The sequence below is a fragment of the Myotis lucifugus genome, unplaced genomic scaffold (assembly GCF_000147115.1).
Source record: "Myotis lucifugus unplaced genomic scaffold, Myoluc2.0 scaffold_2, whole genome shotgun sequence".
Classification (NCBI taxonomy): Eukaryota; Metazoa; Chordata; class Mammalia; order Chiroptera; family Vespertilionidae; genus Myotis; species Myotis lucifugus.
Genome location: NW_005871050.1, coordinates 18,897,132 through 18,914,714, shown reverse-complemented (window position 1 = coordinate 18,914,714; position 17,583 = coordinate 18,897,132). Strand labels below are relative to the sequence as shown.

The 17,583-nt window shown below is 39.5% G+C and overlaps 1 pseudogene; it reads left to right on the top strand.

Moving 5' to 3' along the window:
• Window positions 1-209: 209 nt before the first annotated feature.
• Window positions 210-15,395, top strand: LOC102436499 (annotated as a pseudogene).
• Window positions 15,396-17,583: the final 2,188 nt, after the last annotated feature.

The window sequence follows — 17,583 nt, the reverse complement described above, 5'->3', positions numbered from 1 at the left end:
TAAGCCAACAGGTGGTCATCCCCTGAGGGGTCCCAGACTGTGAGAGGGCACAAGCTGGGCTGAGGGACCCCCTCTCCCCCCTGAATGCACAAATTTTTGTGCACTGGGCCTCTAGTCTTATATAATAAAAGCCTAATATGCAAATTGTCCCCTCCAGCTGCCATCCGACTAGGAGCTCAACCAAGAAACTGGGAGGTTGACTGCTCGCTATGACGTGTGTTGACCACCATGGTGTGGCGCGGAACATGGCAGGCTTTGGCAACACGGCACTGGCAGTGGGTGGCAGTGGAGGCACTGTCAGTCCCAATGTGCCCCAATGAGAGCAGGACCACAGCAGGATGGTGGAGTAGGTGAGCGGGCAGTGCCAGGCCAAGGCAGATGCGAGCAGAAGCCCAATCACCTTGCCAATTGCCCCAGGCACTGAGGGTGCCGGGCTGGGGGCCCTGCCTCAACTGATTGACCCACAGACGGCAACCAGTGGCCAGCAGACCCTGATCACCCAATCAGGGCTTGGCCTCAGGCTGGGATGGGGAACTGGGGGTGGGTGGTGGTGACCAACTTTCTGTGGTGCCTGAGCTGGGGGAGGTGGCGGGGGAGGGTGCTGCGACCTCTTGCGGGCTACCTGGGGGCGGGGGTGACAGGGATGGAGGTGCGGTGAGAATGCAGGGTGTCCACCTAGCTCGCTATCACTCCCCCTGCTACTCTCCCCTCGGATGCCAGGGCTCGTGAGCCAGGGAAGCCCTCACATTCAGGTTCCAGGCACCTGTGAGGACCCCACACCCGCATGGCCTCTTCCAGGTGAGCCAGGCCACAACTGCTGGGACTGCAGGGGGTGGTAGGGCTCCCTGTGGGTTCGCAAAGGAGCTGGTCGGCTGGGAGAGCACGCTGCCCACCTGGCTTCCATGCAGTGCCACTGGGCAGCCCAGAGGCCCATGCTGCACTCGGCATGCTGCGTCGGCCGGACCACGCTTTATCAACAATTTCCGCGTGGGAGACCTCAAAGCGCCAATGACCTCAGGAAGAGGGGGGACACACAGGGGCCTGGGGGGCCCAGGTGCTGCCCCAGGGCCCCAGAGTTCAGCTGGGACCTGTCCTTCCCACGCCAGATCCTTGTGCCTCAATTACCAGCCAGGCCCTAGGGATTCACACCCGTGCACAAATTCCATGCACCAGGCCTCTAGTTAGAAAATAAATGTGAATCTGATCATAGATTTTTAAATGACACTACCCTTTACACAGAATAAATTTCTTTGATTTTTTTCCCTTGATATATATATATTCAGATCTGTATAACCTACTTAACTACTTAAACTACTTAAAGCAAATACTTTTTTATTTGTGGATGTTACAATATCTCTTGTTCAATGTAAATGTAAAATATGTTCTAACATAAGAATATAGGCAGTGCTAAAGTCAAACTTCTAAGAATGAGGAAAAGGCCAGACGGGACTCTGAGGCTAGAAACAGCAAGCTGAGAGATAAATCCCCTATGATGGCCCAAACTAACATAAGTATATCAAGGTTCAGGGTTCTAAAAGGTCAAAGCCGAGGCAACAGCTAGGTCTCTACAGTCTGAGTTCTAGAATGTCAGTTTGGGGGGGGGTGGTAATACCAGTAATCAGATTATCAATATAAGCCTAATACTGGAATAGAGCTTAATTGCCACAGAGTTCTTAAACACACACACACACACACACACACACACACACACACACACACACACACTGACTAGGCAGGAAATGGTCTCCATATACTAGTGGAACAGGACTTGAAAGGATCTGAAAAGTGGCAGCTGCTGGCAATGGAAAGAGTGAGAAATCAAAAGCTATAGCTGAGTCCTAATAAATGTCAAAAAGACCTTTTTAAAGGCAGTTTTGTTCTCAATTATGAATATGCATGGACTTAGCTGGTGGGCAGCAGATCGCCTGAATGGCTCTTTCAACAGGGACCCAATGTCATTCTGGAGTCACTGAGCCAGGGATGGCACACAGGAATGCTGCTGTCAACAGCACCTGCTCTAGAGTCTTCTCTCTTGTCATTACATACTTCAGATGGTGGCCTTCAAAAGGCCAGACTGCATTAAGCACGTCTTATACAATGTGGGATGCTTTTTTTCGAAAGTCCCCGATTGAAGAGAAAATGTTACTTTTGTGCCCCTTCAAAGACATCTTGTATTATTCAAAGAAAAGGACAGTAGAACACTTGGCGCCATGCTGGTGGCCTTAGAAAATCTTTTCGTGAGACCTGATCATCCAGGGGTGTGTGAACCAAAATCCCAATGGTCAATCTTTTATGATTGTGGTATTTATGAAGTTCAACTCTATTTGCATTGTGGTCTAGCTACATCACATTTTTATAATATCCTCTGTAGGAAATGCATCACAAACTTTACTTGCATGATAGCTGGTGGGAGGGGAACTGGACAGAAACTACTTAATAAATATATGGGTATGCAATTTCCTTTTAGGGTGATGAAAATGTTGTGGAACTGGCCTAGAGGTACTGGTAATGCATCATTGTGAATACACTAAACTTAGTTTTATGCTTCAAAAAGGTTACATTTATGTTATGTTATGTTGATTTAGCATCAACTTTAAAAAATGCTTTACAACAAATAAGCCCCTACTACATCCCTACTTTGTGTCAGGTACAGTGCTAGATTCTGGGTGTACAATTAATAATTATAGTTAATGTTTAAGTCTTTACAAGGCCCCAGGAAGCATTCTAAAACACTGCACATGTATTAATTACCTTTTTCATCACAACAACCCTATGAGAAGGCCACTATTATTCCCATTTTACAGGTGAGAAAGTTGAGGAACAGGGAGGTCAAGCAACTTGCCTGAATCTAAGGAAGATCAGACTTCATGGTGAAAATGAGACCAGATGGGGTGGGGAGCATTATGTCTAGTCAGTGGTTGTGAAGCCAGGATTTAGACTGAGCCAGTTTGGCTGCAGAGACTGTGCATTTAAGAATTGTGCTACATTGCCTCAGATGCTGACACTGTCCTCAAGAATTATAGAGTCAATTGATGGTAAGTACCAAAAGAGCCCACAGGATAGGCACCTAAAGACAGGCAAAGATCAGGGAAGTAGCCAAGAAGGAATAGCATGTGAGATGAATCATAAATGATAAAACATGAGAAATAAGAGTGTTTTAGATAGAGGGGAAGATCCTGCAAAGCTCAGAGAAGACGACTACATTATAAGCAGTTTGGTGGTACTAGAGTATAAAGAGTGAGTTGAGGAATGGCAGGCTGCAGAGCTGCACAGAAAACAGGGCAAGATCATGGAGCCTTTCTACTCTATCCTGTGGGCAAAAAAGAGGTATGGATATGTTTTAAGCAGGGTGACACCGAGTTGTGTTTTAGAAATATCATTCTGGTGGCTCCCTGGTAGTTGTGATTTAGAGGGAAGACTGTAGGTAGAAAGGGAGACCTAAGAGGAAACTGCTTTATTAATCCAGGAAAAAATAGTGATGAGCTAAACTAAAAAAAAAAAAAGGTAATTGGTATCAAGAGGTATAGATGAAATGAATAAATATTTAGTAATTCAAATCAGCAAGACTCATAATCTCAGTTACAGTCTCAGAAATTCAGAGCTGCCAGAAAGATTAAAAAACAAACCATTTCACTTGATAAGTGTCACCTTTCTATTGTTTTTTAAGCAGTATTAAATATAATCATGTCTAAACAGAATTCAGGAATAGCTAGTCTGGTCCTCATTTTCAGAAGCTATCCCACTGAAATTCTATATGCAAACCACCTTCATAAAGCAGCATTCTGGAATATCAAGTTTTTTTTAAGGAAGAAACATCCATATTCAGTTCATAAATAGAATAGATGCATTCCCAGAGATTTGAAAGGAGAATGGTTTGAAATGGATATTAGAAATGAACTATGTAGCATGTGGCCACCTAGATTGCTTTGTCATCCTAACTGCATGTGGTTTCAAGAAAGCAGGAATTAAAACACCATGCCAAGAGAGTTAGACTTCATTGGGAAAAGCTTGACATCAGAAAGAAAATACTGAAAGTGGACAAAAAGATTTTTGTGAGATTAACAAGTGATGACTTGTCAGTCAGTGGCCATAAAGAGTAAACATTTCCCATCTCAGATCCCTTTTCTTTGGCAAATATCTATCTCTTACGTACTCTCTAACTCAGCGCTTCTCAACCTGTGGGTCGTGACCCCTTTGGGGGTCGAACAACCTTTTCACAGGGTTCGCCTAAGACCATCAGAAAACACATATATAATTACATATTTTTGGGATTAATCACTATGCTTTAATTATGTTCAATTTGTAACAATGAAAATACATCCTGCATATCAGATATTTACATTACGATTCATAACAGTAGCAAAATGACAGTTATGAAGTAGCAACGAAAATAATTTTATGGTTGGGGGTCACTGATGAGGAACTGTATTAAAGGGCCGCAGCATTAGGAAGGTTGAGAACCACTGCTCTAACTCATTTTAACACCCTTTTGTCTTCACAGTGTACTCTAGTACTTGGAGGCCACAAAGGAAGATTTATTATAGTCTCCCAGCCTTGATGGATCTACATTGTCACCAAGAATTTGAGGTATACTCAAATGAGACAACTAGAACATGATAGGAATCTAAATATGGGTAAGAGTCATCACGAGTATTAAGGTGAAGATGAGTATTGTAAAGGCAATGATGAGGGTCCTTGTAGCTAAAGAGATCACTGCATTTCACAGCAGAGGTGCATTGTAAACCATAAGTAGAATGTGAGCAGATTTGGAGAATGAGACAAGGGTATATGAAGGAGAGGCAGCAGCAAGAACTCCAGAGGCTGAAGGCTCAGTGAGGTACTGAACACTAGGCTTTGAACACTAGGTAACCACATTTAGTCAAGGCTTTCTTACTGGTGCCAAGACCATTTCTCTCACACATTTTCTGTTTATATAAAATACTCAATTAAAAAATGCTTTTCTGACAGTAGAATTTCTTGTATGAATGGGGAAATCTAAACAAGAGAAGCTGAAAAATGATTCTCAAGCCCCCTCCAACCCACCTCAGGTGACAAAACAGACTTGGGCTGTTCCATGGTTTTAATTTTATATTCATCAGGAACTGGTGCATAAGAAGCATTCCATGGTTGTTGGTGAATCTTAACATGCCAGATCGATTTGGATCAACACCCCATTAGCCAATTTGTTTCCATGAGCAGGGAGGAGAGCAGAAAATTCTAAGGTCAGAATTAATGTTGAAAATGAGGCAGGAGAGTATGGGGAGACATATGTCTATACAGTCAGGTGCAGTATTCATATGGCATGACATGACATCTAGAGAAAACTCGAGCATTTATTATTTGTCAGTGCTTCATTCTGGAACAGAATTGATGATATGAGTCTCTGACTGCATTCATGCTATGGAACCTTGTAGTCCCAAGACAGGCTGCATCTGACAGGGATAGAAGGGCACAGCAGAGAACATATAACCTTTGGTCTTTGAGAACTGCTCACTAGCCCCCAACACCACTCGTCACACACCTCAGACTCTACAAGATGGCTGCCTACCTAGATCCCCAGTACCTTCCATAAGTGACTTACTATGTTCCACCCTTCAACCATCTATACTTAAGTATATGTCACACCCCATCCACTTGGCTGGCTTCCAGGGCTAGTCGCCCTTATCCTATTACCAACCATGTCCCTGAAATCCAAGGTTAAGTTTACAAAGGACCAGAGAAATCATCTACTGGAACTGATTCCAATATAAGCCTACAGATAAACCCTATCTAAGAGGAAGAGTCCATGAGAAGAGAACCAAGGCAGGTATTCCCTCTGCTATACCAGAGCACATACAATAAGCCCTCACTTAATGCTGTAGGTAGGTTCTGGGGCTTTAAGTAAAATGACGTAAAATGAAATAAAATTTACCATAAACTAATTGATATAAACAAAAGTTACACTCCTGTGCCATCTCATCAGCATTATAATGAAATAATATTGAACAAAACAACGTTATTCAGGACCTGCTGTACTTTTTTCTCAGCCCAAACTTAAAGGGTAACCTGAAGAGTTGAATCTTAGGCTATCTAGCTGATTATGTTTTGCATTTGTTTCTATGAGAAGTCAAATCAAATCCTACCTGCTAAAACAACCCCATTCAATAAGAGCTTAATAGTAGCCTATGTGATAAGAACATATAATCTCAAGAAGTGTTCAGCCCCAAACTGGGGTGAATATGATTTTTTTTAATGTGAAAAAAAATGTTTAAAAAGTCAACTTAAAGTCTTTGGTATCTCCATGCAAAAAGGCAGATGATCCCTAGCCAGATGGCTGTTGGTCACAGTGTCCTCACATAACCAAAGATTGCAGGTTCAATTCTCTGTCACAGCACATACCTAAGTTGTGGGTTTGATCTCTGGTAGGGGTGGGAATGGAAGGCAACTGATGTCTCTCTCCCTCTATCCCTCCCACCTTCCATTCCTCTCTCTAAACACTTCCTCAGGTGAGGATTAAAAAGGGGGCAGATCATGCCGATGCTTCTCAGAACAAAACCGGTTATTTAATGAGCAGAATAGGAGGACTCATTGAGAAAGGATATGATCATCAGAGCTTCAATGAAACAGACCTACAAGCTGTGCCTGGGAAACTAATGCCACCAGGGGAACAATGTATAAGAAAAGAGATGGCATCCCTGGGGGAGAAAGCCTACTTATACTTCTTCCAATTCTTGGCTTCTGGTTTTAAAGTTAAAATAGCAAAATCTCATTTGGGGAAGTACTGCATTTGGGGGACTTTTAGGGATGTGGAGCTGCCTTGAAGCTCCACTTTATTACAGCTTATAACATCAATATTTTAAAAACCTTCCACTGTATTTACCCTTCTTTAAAACACATACAGTCTTCCTCTCCCCCATCTCCCAAGTGATTTGGTAATCGTTGTTTGCAATATCTAAAAGATGCAGCTATAATCAGTGAAATTGCTGGAGCTCTTTGCTTTGCTGATTCAGCAGATGTGCTTAAGATCTATAAAAATATAATGATCTTCTGTAAATAGTCAAGGCTGGCAGTTCCAAAAGAAATAAAAATAAAGGTATAATCATTAATCATTTTCATACGCATTGCTTGGAGGGGGTTGGAAATGAACTGATAAATTACTCCTGGCAAAATGTTCTGCTGAGAAACTAAATACCTGTTGTATATGAAATAAATGTTTGTATTACCAGAGTCCTGGGGATCCTCTCTAATAAGAACAGGATACCCATATAGGTGGCCATCAAGTGATTCACTGCTGAGACAACTGACAGTTCATCATATTTATGAGGAAAATATGTATACATTTGCTAAAGGTATGAATTTCCTTGGCATTTAAAGCTAGGTCCACCAAATCAAAGGAGTGTCTAGTTGAGCAGATTTAACCAGCTCAATAAAAAATTATCAAAATCTTAATTTTTAAAAAAGTGTTAGTAACTGTTTATGGAATATTTTTTCTCTGACCTTGGAATATGTGGCCCTAAAAGAATGATCAATTGAAATATGTGAACCCCCATTTCACCAAATGTTAATGATAAAATCTTCAGCATTTTCTCGTTATGAAATAATTTCTAATCATCTTTCATATTAGACACATGAATGCAGAAAATTAAATTATCAATCCTGATAAATGTGAATGCCTGAACAGACGACTCAATTCCACTTTCACATTTAATAGAGAAATACCATCTTGTGCAGCTTTTTTATGAAATACACAGAGAGAGATTGATTTTGTTTTCTATCCCCACCCACCCAAGCCACACATGCAGAGACATGTGAGACCATCATTTAGCCACCAGCAACTTTGATTTTAAAAGCCTAGCTAATTGCACTTAAAGGTGTATAGCACTAAGGCTGTGCCAGCTATGGCTGAAAATATTATACTTCATGATGGCCTTCATCTGTTGGTTGTAAATTAGAGAAGAATATTCTAATGTGCACATGAAACACTCACCAAATTAAAAAATATACCCACTAGAGTTTTTGGCAATAACATCAAGAAAATGTCACCTAGCCAAATAGACTAAGCTGTAGAAAACAATGCTAATTGAGACCATAATGTGCTATATTAATTATGCAAGAAAAATGTAAACAAGCACAATAAAGAATAACATCTGATTTATGTTTTTGACATCTATTTAGGTTTTTGAAAATTCAAATTAGTTCCATCTCTATTTTTTCAGATAAATAATACTAAAACCATGAAATAAAATTTTAAACAGCAGAATGTGTGATTATTACAGCTTTAAGAGAAGTTACCTCTGCATTGATGACACTATTAGCCTAGGAACCTATAAGGTATCTAGTGGACATGATTTTCATCCTACCTAGCAATTGCAGACAACGTGTCTTGAACTTGAGGAGATAGTACACCGAAGCTGCAAATGGCCAAGTAGGGCCAGGAGTGGGATTTGGGGATTCTGTCACACCACTGAGGAAAACGGTTTTCTTGAATTTTAGAAAAAAAGTCTCTATGAAATGAGGAAAGCAGGAAAATTAGGAGAATTCTCAGGGGAAAAATAATGTAAACATTGTATGTTTTTTAAAAATACATTTTTATTTATTTCAGAGAGGAAAGTAGAGGGAGAGAGAGATAGAAACATCAATGGTGAAAGAGACCCATTGATCAGCTGCCTCCTGCACACTCCACACTGGGGATCGAGCCCACAACCAGGGCATGTGCCCAGACCAGCAATGGAACTGTGACCATCTGGTTCACAGATTGATGCTCAACCACTGAGCCACACCACTGTATGCTTATTCTCTCCTACTCTTTCCAAATGTTTTTTCATTTTCAAATATATTCACTGTCTTTGAAGGAAGGGATGCAAAAAAATGTCATAAGGTGGCTGAAAAGAATGGAAGACAAATTTAACAATATGTGTAAGAACCAAGAGGAAATGAAGAACCAAGAAGAAAAGAAAAATGACATCACTGCTATAAAGAACTCAATGTAAAGCATCAACAGTAGACTATAAGAAGCAGAGGACCGCATCAGTGAGCTAGAAGACAAGGTAGGAAAAAATACCCAAGCAGAGCAGCATCTAGGAAAAAAAAAACTTAAAAAACAGGAGAGCCTAAGGGAACTTTGGGACAACACTAAACGGAACAACATTGACATAATAGGTATGCCAGAAGGAGAGGAAACTGAGCAAGGAATAGAAAACATGTTTGAAGAAATAATGACAGAAAACTTCCCTGATATAGGGAAGAAAAAACTCACACAAATCCAAGAAGCTCACAGACTCCCAAACAAAATGAACCCCAAAAGACCGATGCCAAGGCACATTATAATTAAATTGGCAACAACCAATGACAAAGTAAGAATCTTAAAAGCGGCCAGAGAGAGAGACAGAAAGTTACCTACAAAGCATCCCCCATCAGACTAGTGACTAATTTCTCAACAGAAACACATCAGGCAAGAAGGAAATGGTATGAAATATACAAAGTTATGCAAAGGAAGGGTCTGAATCCAAGAATACTGTACCCAGCAAGGCTATCAATCAAAATTGAGGGTGAGATCAGGAGCTTCACAGACAAAAAAGGACTACGGGAGTTTAGTACCACCAAACCAGCAATGCAAGAAATGCTAAAGGGCCCGCTTTAAAAAGAATAGGAAACGAAGAAGGAACACAGGCGTAAAGAATAAAAATGGTGACAAACAAGTACCTATCAATAATAACTTTAACTATTAATGGATTAAATGCCCCAATCAAAAGACATAGGGTAGCTGAGTGGATAAGAAAACATGACCCATATAGCTGCTGTTTACAGGAAACCCACCTCAGAAAAAAGGACTCACACAGACTGACAGTGAAGGGATAGAAAAATATTTTTCAGGCAAATGGAAATGAAAAAAAAAGGTGGGGTAGCAATACTTATATTGGACAAATTTGATCTCAAAGTGAAGGACATAACAAGGATAAGGAAGGCCACTTCATAATATTAAAGGGAGTAATCCAACAAGAAAATATAACTTTGGTAAACATATAGGCACCCAACACAGGAGCACCCAAATACATAAAAAAAAACTTTTAGAGGATATCAAGGGAGATATTGATAGCAATACAGTCATAATAGGGGACTTTAATACCCCACTATGACCATTGGACAAATCCTCTAAACAAAAAATCAGCAAAGAAACATCAATCCTAAATGATGCACTAGGTCAGGTGGAATTAATTGACATCAGAATATTTCACACCAAAGCCACAGAATATACATTCTTCTCAAGTGCACATGGGTCATTTTCAAAGATAGACCATATATTGGGTCACAGGCAAAGTCTCTTCAAATTCAAGAAGATAGAAATTATATCAAGCACCATCTCAGATCACAATGGCATAAAACTAGAAATCAACAACAATAAAAACAATTTTTAAAAAATCAAACACCTGGAGGCTAAATAGCATGCTATTAAACAACGACTGGGTTACCAGAGAAATCAAAGAAGAAATAAAAACATCACGGCAACAAAAGATAATGAAAACACGACAATCCAAAATCTAAAGGACACAGTGAAAGCAGTCTTGAGAGGGAAGTTCATAGCTCTACAGGCCTGCCTCCAAAAACAAGAAACAATGGTAATAAATTATCTAACCCTACAACTCAAAGAATTAGAAAGAGAGCAACAAGAAAAAGCCCAGCATAAGAAGAAGGAAGGAAATAATAAAGATCAGAGTGGAGGTAAATGACATAGAGACCAAAAATCAATGCATAAGATCAACAAAACCAAGAGCTGGTTGTTTGAAAGGATAAACAAGATTGATGAACCTCTAGCCAGACTCATGAAGAAGCAAAGAGAGAGGACCCAAATAAACAAAATCAGAAATGAAAGAGGTGAAATAACAACTGATCCCACAGAAATACAAACAATTATGAAAACATACTATGAACAACTCTATTCAACCAAAATGGACAACCTAGATGAAATGGACATATTCTTAGAAAAATACCAGCTCCCAAAACTCAACCAAGAAGAGTCAAAAAACCTGAATAGGTCAATAACTACTGAAGAAATTGAAACAGTGATCAAAATCCTTCAAGCAAACAAAAGCCCTGGTCCGGACAGCTTTACAGGGGGGTTCTACTAAGCATTCAAAGAAGAAATAAAACCTATCCTACTCAGACTATTCCAAAAAATTCAAGAGGAAGGCACACTTCCAAGCTCTTTCTATGAAGCCAGACTTACCCTAATCCCAAAACCAGATAAAGACACCACAAAGAAAGAGAACAACAGGCCAATATCCTTGATGAACATAGATGCTAAAATCCTCAACAAAATCCTAGCAAATCGGATTCAGCAATACATTAGAAAGATCATACACTATGACCAAGTGGGATTTATTCCAGGGATGCAAGGATGATTCAATATCCGCAAATCAATAAATGTGATACATTACATAAACAAACTGAGAGACAAAAATCACATAATCATATCAATTGATGCAGAAAAAGCATTTGACAAAATCCAACACCCTTTATAGATAAAAACTCTCAGCAAAGTGGGAATAGAGGGATCATACCTCAACATAATAAAAGGCCTATATGACAAACCTACAGCCAACATCATACTCAATGAGCAAAAACTAAAACCATTTCCCCTAAGAACAGGAACAAGATAAGGATGCTCACTTTCACCACTCCTGTTCGACATAGTACTAGAAGTACTAGCCATAGCGATCAGACAAGAAGAAAAAATAAAAGGCATACAAATTGGAAAAGAAGAAGTAAAACTGTCCTTATTTGCAGATGACATGATACTGTACATAGAAAACCCCGAAGACTCCATCAAAAAACTATTAGACCTAGTAAATGAATTTGGCAATGTAGCAGGATACAAAATTAACACCCAGAAATCTATGGCCTTTTTATACACCAATAATGAACTCACAGAAAGAGAAATGAAAAAAACAATCCCATTTACCATTGCAACAAAAAAAAATTAAGATACCTAGGAATAAACTTAACCAAGGACGTAAAAGACCTGTACTCAGAAAATTACAGGACATTGAATAAAGAGATAGAGGAAGACATAAACAAATGGAAGAACATACCATGTTCATGGATTGGTAAAATCAACATCATTAAAATGTCCATACTAAATAATGCAATCTATAGATTCAATGCAATACCTATTAAAATACCAACAGCATATTTCAAAGATCTAGAAGAAACTCTCCAAAAATTCATCTGGACTAAAAAAAGACCCCGAATAGCCACAGGTATCCTGAGTAAGAATAACAAAGTTGGAGGGATCACAATAAAGGACATCAAACTATATTTATTACCAAGCCACAGTTCTCAAAACTGCCTGGTACTGACTGGCACAAGAACAGATATATAGACCAATGGAACAGAATAGAGGACCCAGAAATTGACCCAAGCCATTATACTCAATTAATATTTGACAAAGGAGGCAAGAGCATACAATGGAGTCAAAACAGCCTCTTTAATAAATGGTGCTGGGATATTTGGTCAGATACATGCAAAAAAAATGAAACTAGATCACCAACTTACACCATACACAAAAACAAACTCAAAATGGCTAAAGGACTTGAATGTAAGACAGGAAACCATAAAAATCCTACAAGACTCTATAGGCAGCATAATTGCAGACTTATGTCGTAGCAATATCTTTACAGACACAGATCCTAGGGCAAGAGAGACTGAGGAGAAAATAAACAAATGGGATTTCATCAAAATAAAAAGCTTGTGCACAGCTAAAGAAACCACAACAAAACAACAAGAAAGCCCACTGCATGGGAGAACATATTTGCCAATGTTATCTCCGATAAGGGTTTACTCTCCAACATTTACAGGGAACTCATACAACTCAACAAAAGGAAATTAAAAAATCCAATCAAAAAATGGGAAAAGGATCTAAATAGAATCTTTTCAAAAGAGAACACTCAGAAAGCCAAGAGACACATGAAAACGTGCTCAAAGTCACTAATCATCTGAGAGTTGCAAATCAAAACGACAATGAGGTGCCATCTCACACCTGTCAGAATGGCTATCATCAACAAATCAACAAATGACAAGTGCTGGAGAGGATGCGGAGAAAAAGGTACCCTCCTTCACTGCTGGTGGGAATGCAGACTGGTGCAGCCATTGTGGAAAACAATATGGCGTTTCCTCAAAAATTTAAAAATGGAAATGCCTTTTGATCCAGTGATACCACTTCTAGGAATATATCCCAAGAAAACAGAAACACCAATTAGAAAGGATATATGCACCCCTATGTTCATAGCAGCACAATTTACAATAGCCAAGATTTGGAAACAGCCTAAATGCTCATCAACAGATGAATGGATTAGAAAACTGTGGTACATCTACACAATGGAATACTACGTTGCTATAAAAAAGAAGGAATTCTTACCATGTGCAGCAGCATGGATGGAACTGGAGAGCATTATGCTAAGTGAAATAAGCCAGGAAGTGAAAGAAAAACACCACATGATCTCACTCATTTATGGATAATAGTGAACATTATAACCTGATGAACAGAAAGATAGATACAGAGGCAGAGAAGCATGGAACAGACTGTCAAATTACAGTGGGAAGGCTGAGGAGTGTGGGGGGGAGGTAAGAGATCAACTGAAGGACTTGTATGCATGCATATAAGCATAACCAATGGACACAAGACACTGGGGGGGTGAGGGCATGTGCGGGGGGATAGGGGAGGCCAGGGGAAGGTCAATGGGGGGTAAAAAAAGGAGATATATGTACTACTATCTGTAATACTTTAAACAATAAAATAAAATTTAAAAAAAAGAAATAAATGAGAGGAAGACATTGTCACATGTTCTCACTTATATGTGGAATCTAATGAAAAATATAAACCGAGGAACAAACAGATCCAGAGACATTGAAACATTCAACAGACTGATGTATTTCAGAGTGAAGGGGGGGTGGCGAAAGATACTAACCAAAAAACTTATATGCATATATGCATAGCCTATGGACAAACAATAGTGCAGGAAAGGTCTGGGGAGGGGACATGAGTAGAATGTGGAGTGGGGGCAGGGAGGAAAAAATCTGTAATATTTTCAACAATAAAGATTTTTTTAAATGTCCATACTACCCAATGCAATCTGTAGATTCAATGTGATTCCTATCAAGATACCAGTCATATATTTCACAGAACTAGAACAAATAGTCCAAAAATTTATATAAAACCACTCCACAAAAAAAAGAACAGTGGGAACAGCGATCTTAAGAAAGAAAAACAAAGTTGGAGAAATCACATTACCTGATATCAAACTTCTACAAGGAAAGTAATCAAAACAGCATGGTACTGGCATAAAAACAGATATATAAATCATTGGAACAGAATAGAGAGCCCAGAAATAAACCCACACCTTTATGGACATTTGATACTTGACAAAGGAGGCAGAATTTCACAGGGGTAAAGACAATCTACTCATTAAATGAGGTTGATAAAATTGGACAGATACATGCCATAAATTGAAACTAGACCACCTTCTTGCACTATACACAAGAATAAACACAAAATGGATTAAAGACTTTGTTAGACTCAAAACTATAAATATCCCAGAAGAAAACAGGCAGTAAAATCTTAGACATTTCTTGTAGCGATATTTTTTCTAATATATCTCCTTGGGCAAGGGATACAAAAGAAAAATAAACAAATGAACCTACAGCAAAGTAAAAGTTTTTGCACAGCAAAGGAAATAAAAAGGCAGCTGCTGCCATCTTGGTTCCGTGTTCCTTGCACAAAACTCCCTGTGAAGCCACAAAAACCATCCCTGCTACATAGCAGGAATTGCCACAAATCCAGGCTGAGATAGGGTATGAAACAGAATCTGACAGTGATGAATACCAGAGCGCAAGGAACAAAATTCCACACAGGCAACCACACAAGCCCAGCTAGCAGCAGCAGCTGAACTCAATGAAGAACCAGTCAGTAAAACAAAACAGAGTCGAGTGAAAAGAAGGGACAGAAGGCTATGTCCAAACAGGGTCTTTAACAGGTTACAGAGGTTACTATGGCCATTATCAGGAAATCTAAGAATATCCTCTTTGTCATCACAAAACCAGATGTCTACAAGATCCCGGTTTCAGATACCTACATAGTTTTTGTAGAGGCCAAGATTGAGGATTTATCTCTGCAAGCACAGACAGCAGCTGCTAAGAAATTCAAAGTTCGAGGTGAAACTGTCTCAAACATTCAAGAAAACACACAGACTCCAACTGTATAAGAGGAGAGTGAAGAGGAAGAGGTTAATGAAACAGGTGTGGAAGTTAAGGACATAGAGAGAATTGGTCATGTCACAAGCAAATGTGTTAAGAGAAAAGGTGGTTCAAGCTCTGAAGAACAACATGATACTGTAAATAATATTATGGAATTAACAATGTAACCATCTAAAAATGAGGAATTTTTTGGTGTTTCAAAAGAGTTACAGCAGCTTGGATTGAAATTTGTACTATTTCTATCATTAATACAGTTATGGCTTCTTAAAAAAATTGAAAAGACAACCCACTGAATAGGAGAACATATTTGCCAGTGATACATACAATAAGTGGTTAATACCCAAAATTTATAAAGAGCTTATACAACTCAACAACAAAATAACAAACAATCCAATTAAAAAATCGGCAAAGGACCTAAATAGACACTTCTCCCAAGTGGACATACAGAAGGCCAAGAGACATATGAAAAAATGCCCAGTCACTAATCATCTGAGAGATGCAAATCAAAACAACAATGACATATCTCCTCACACCTGTCAGAATGGCTATCATCAGCAAATCAACAAACGACAAGTGTTGGTAAGGTTGTAGAGAAAAGGGAACCCTAGTACACTGCTAGCGGGAATGCAGACTGGTGAAGCCATTATGGAAACCAGTATGGAGTTTTCTCAAAAATTTAAAAATGAAACTCCCATTTGACCCAATGATCCCACTTATATGAATATATCCTAAGAAAACCAAGACACTCATCAGAAAGAATATATGCACCCCTATGCTCATAGCAACGCAATTTACAATAGCTAGGATTTGGAAACAGCCTAAGTGCCCATCAGCAGATGAGTGGATAAAAAAGCCATGGTACATTTATACAATGGAATACTATGTGGCAATAAAAAAAGAAAGAACTCTTACCATTTGCAACAGCATGGATGGACCTTGAGAGTATTATGCTAACTGAAACAAGCCAGTCAGAGAAAGATAAGTATCACAAGATGTCACTCACATGTGGAATCTAATGAACCAAATATACTGATGATCAAAAATAGACCCAGAGATATAGAAACATGAACAGACTGTTGAACCTCAGAGGGAAGGCAGGGGAGGGTAAATGGGAAGAGATCAACCAATGAATTTGTACGCATATATGCATAACCCATTGACACAATGGGGTGGTGAGGGCCTGGGGGGGATGGGAACAGGCTGGAAGAGTTTAATAGAGGAGGTGAGGAGGACCTACGTAATACTTTCAACAATAAAGATTTTTTTAAATGGGAAAGATATTTGAATAGACATCACTCCAAAAAGATATACAAATGGCCAACAATTACATGAAAAGATTATCAAGGTCACTTTTATTTTGTTTTGTTTTTACCCTCACCCAAGGACATGTTCATTGATTTGAGAGAGAGGAAGGAGGAGGAGGAGGAGGAGGAGGAGGAGGAGGAGGAGGAGGAGGAGGAGGAGGAGGAGAAGGAGGTGAAGAAGGAGAAGGAGAAGGAGAAGTAGATAAAGTGATTGGTTTGCCTTTCATTCACACCCCAACTGGGGACCAAACCCACAACCCTGTGTATGTGCCCTGACCAGGGAATCAAACTTGTGTCCTTTCAGTGTATGGGATGATGCTCCAACCAACTGATCCAGCAGCCAGTGCCAAGATTATCAACATTAGTAACCATCAGGGAAATATAAATCAAAACCACAATGAGATACCACTTCACACCCACCAAAATGACTTAAATCTAAAAGACAGACAACAATAAGTGTTGGTTAGGATATGAAGAAATTGGAAGCCTTATACAGAATAGTACAACATCTGTAGAAAACAGTTTGACACTCTCTCAAAAAGGTAAATAGAGAGTTACCATATGACCCAGCAACTCTCCTACTATGTCTATACCCAAGAGAAATAAAGACATATGTCCATGCAAAATGTTGTACAGAAATGTTCATAACACCACTATTCATAATAGCTAAAAACTGGAAACAACCCAAATGTCTATTAACTAATGAATAAATAAACAAAATATACAATAGAATACTAATGAAAATGTGGTGATGGTTGCATAACTATGTGAATATACTGAAAACCATTTAATTGTATACTTTAAATGGATGAATTGTTAGTATGTGAATTATCTATACTAATAAAAGCATGCGACGTCATCACAAGATGGCAACCACAAGATGGTCACCACAAGATGGCCACCACAAGATGGCCATGCACACAGCGGAGGTGGGGCCTGGCAGATTCTCTGAGAGGCAAGGCCTGGGGGTCCTGCGGCTCCACACAGCATGGAGGAGGCCAGTCCCAGTGTCTCCACTGCCTCACACAGAGGAGGCGGGTCCTGGTGGAGG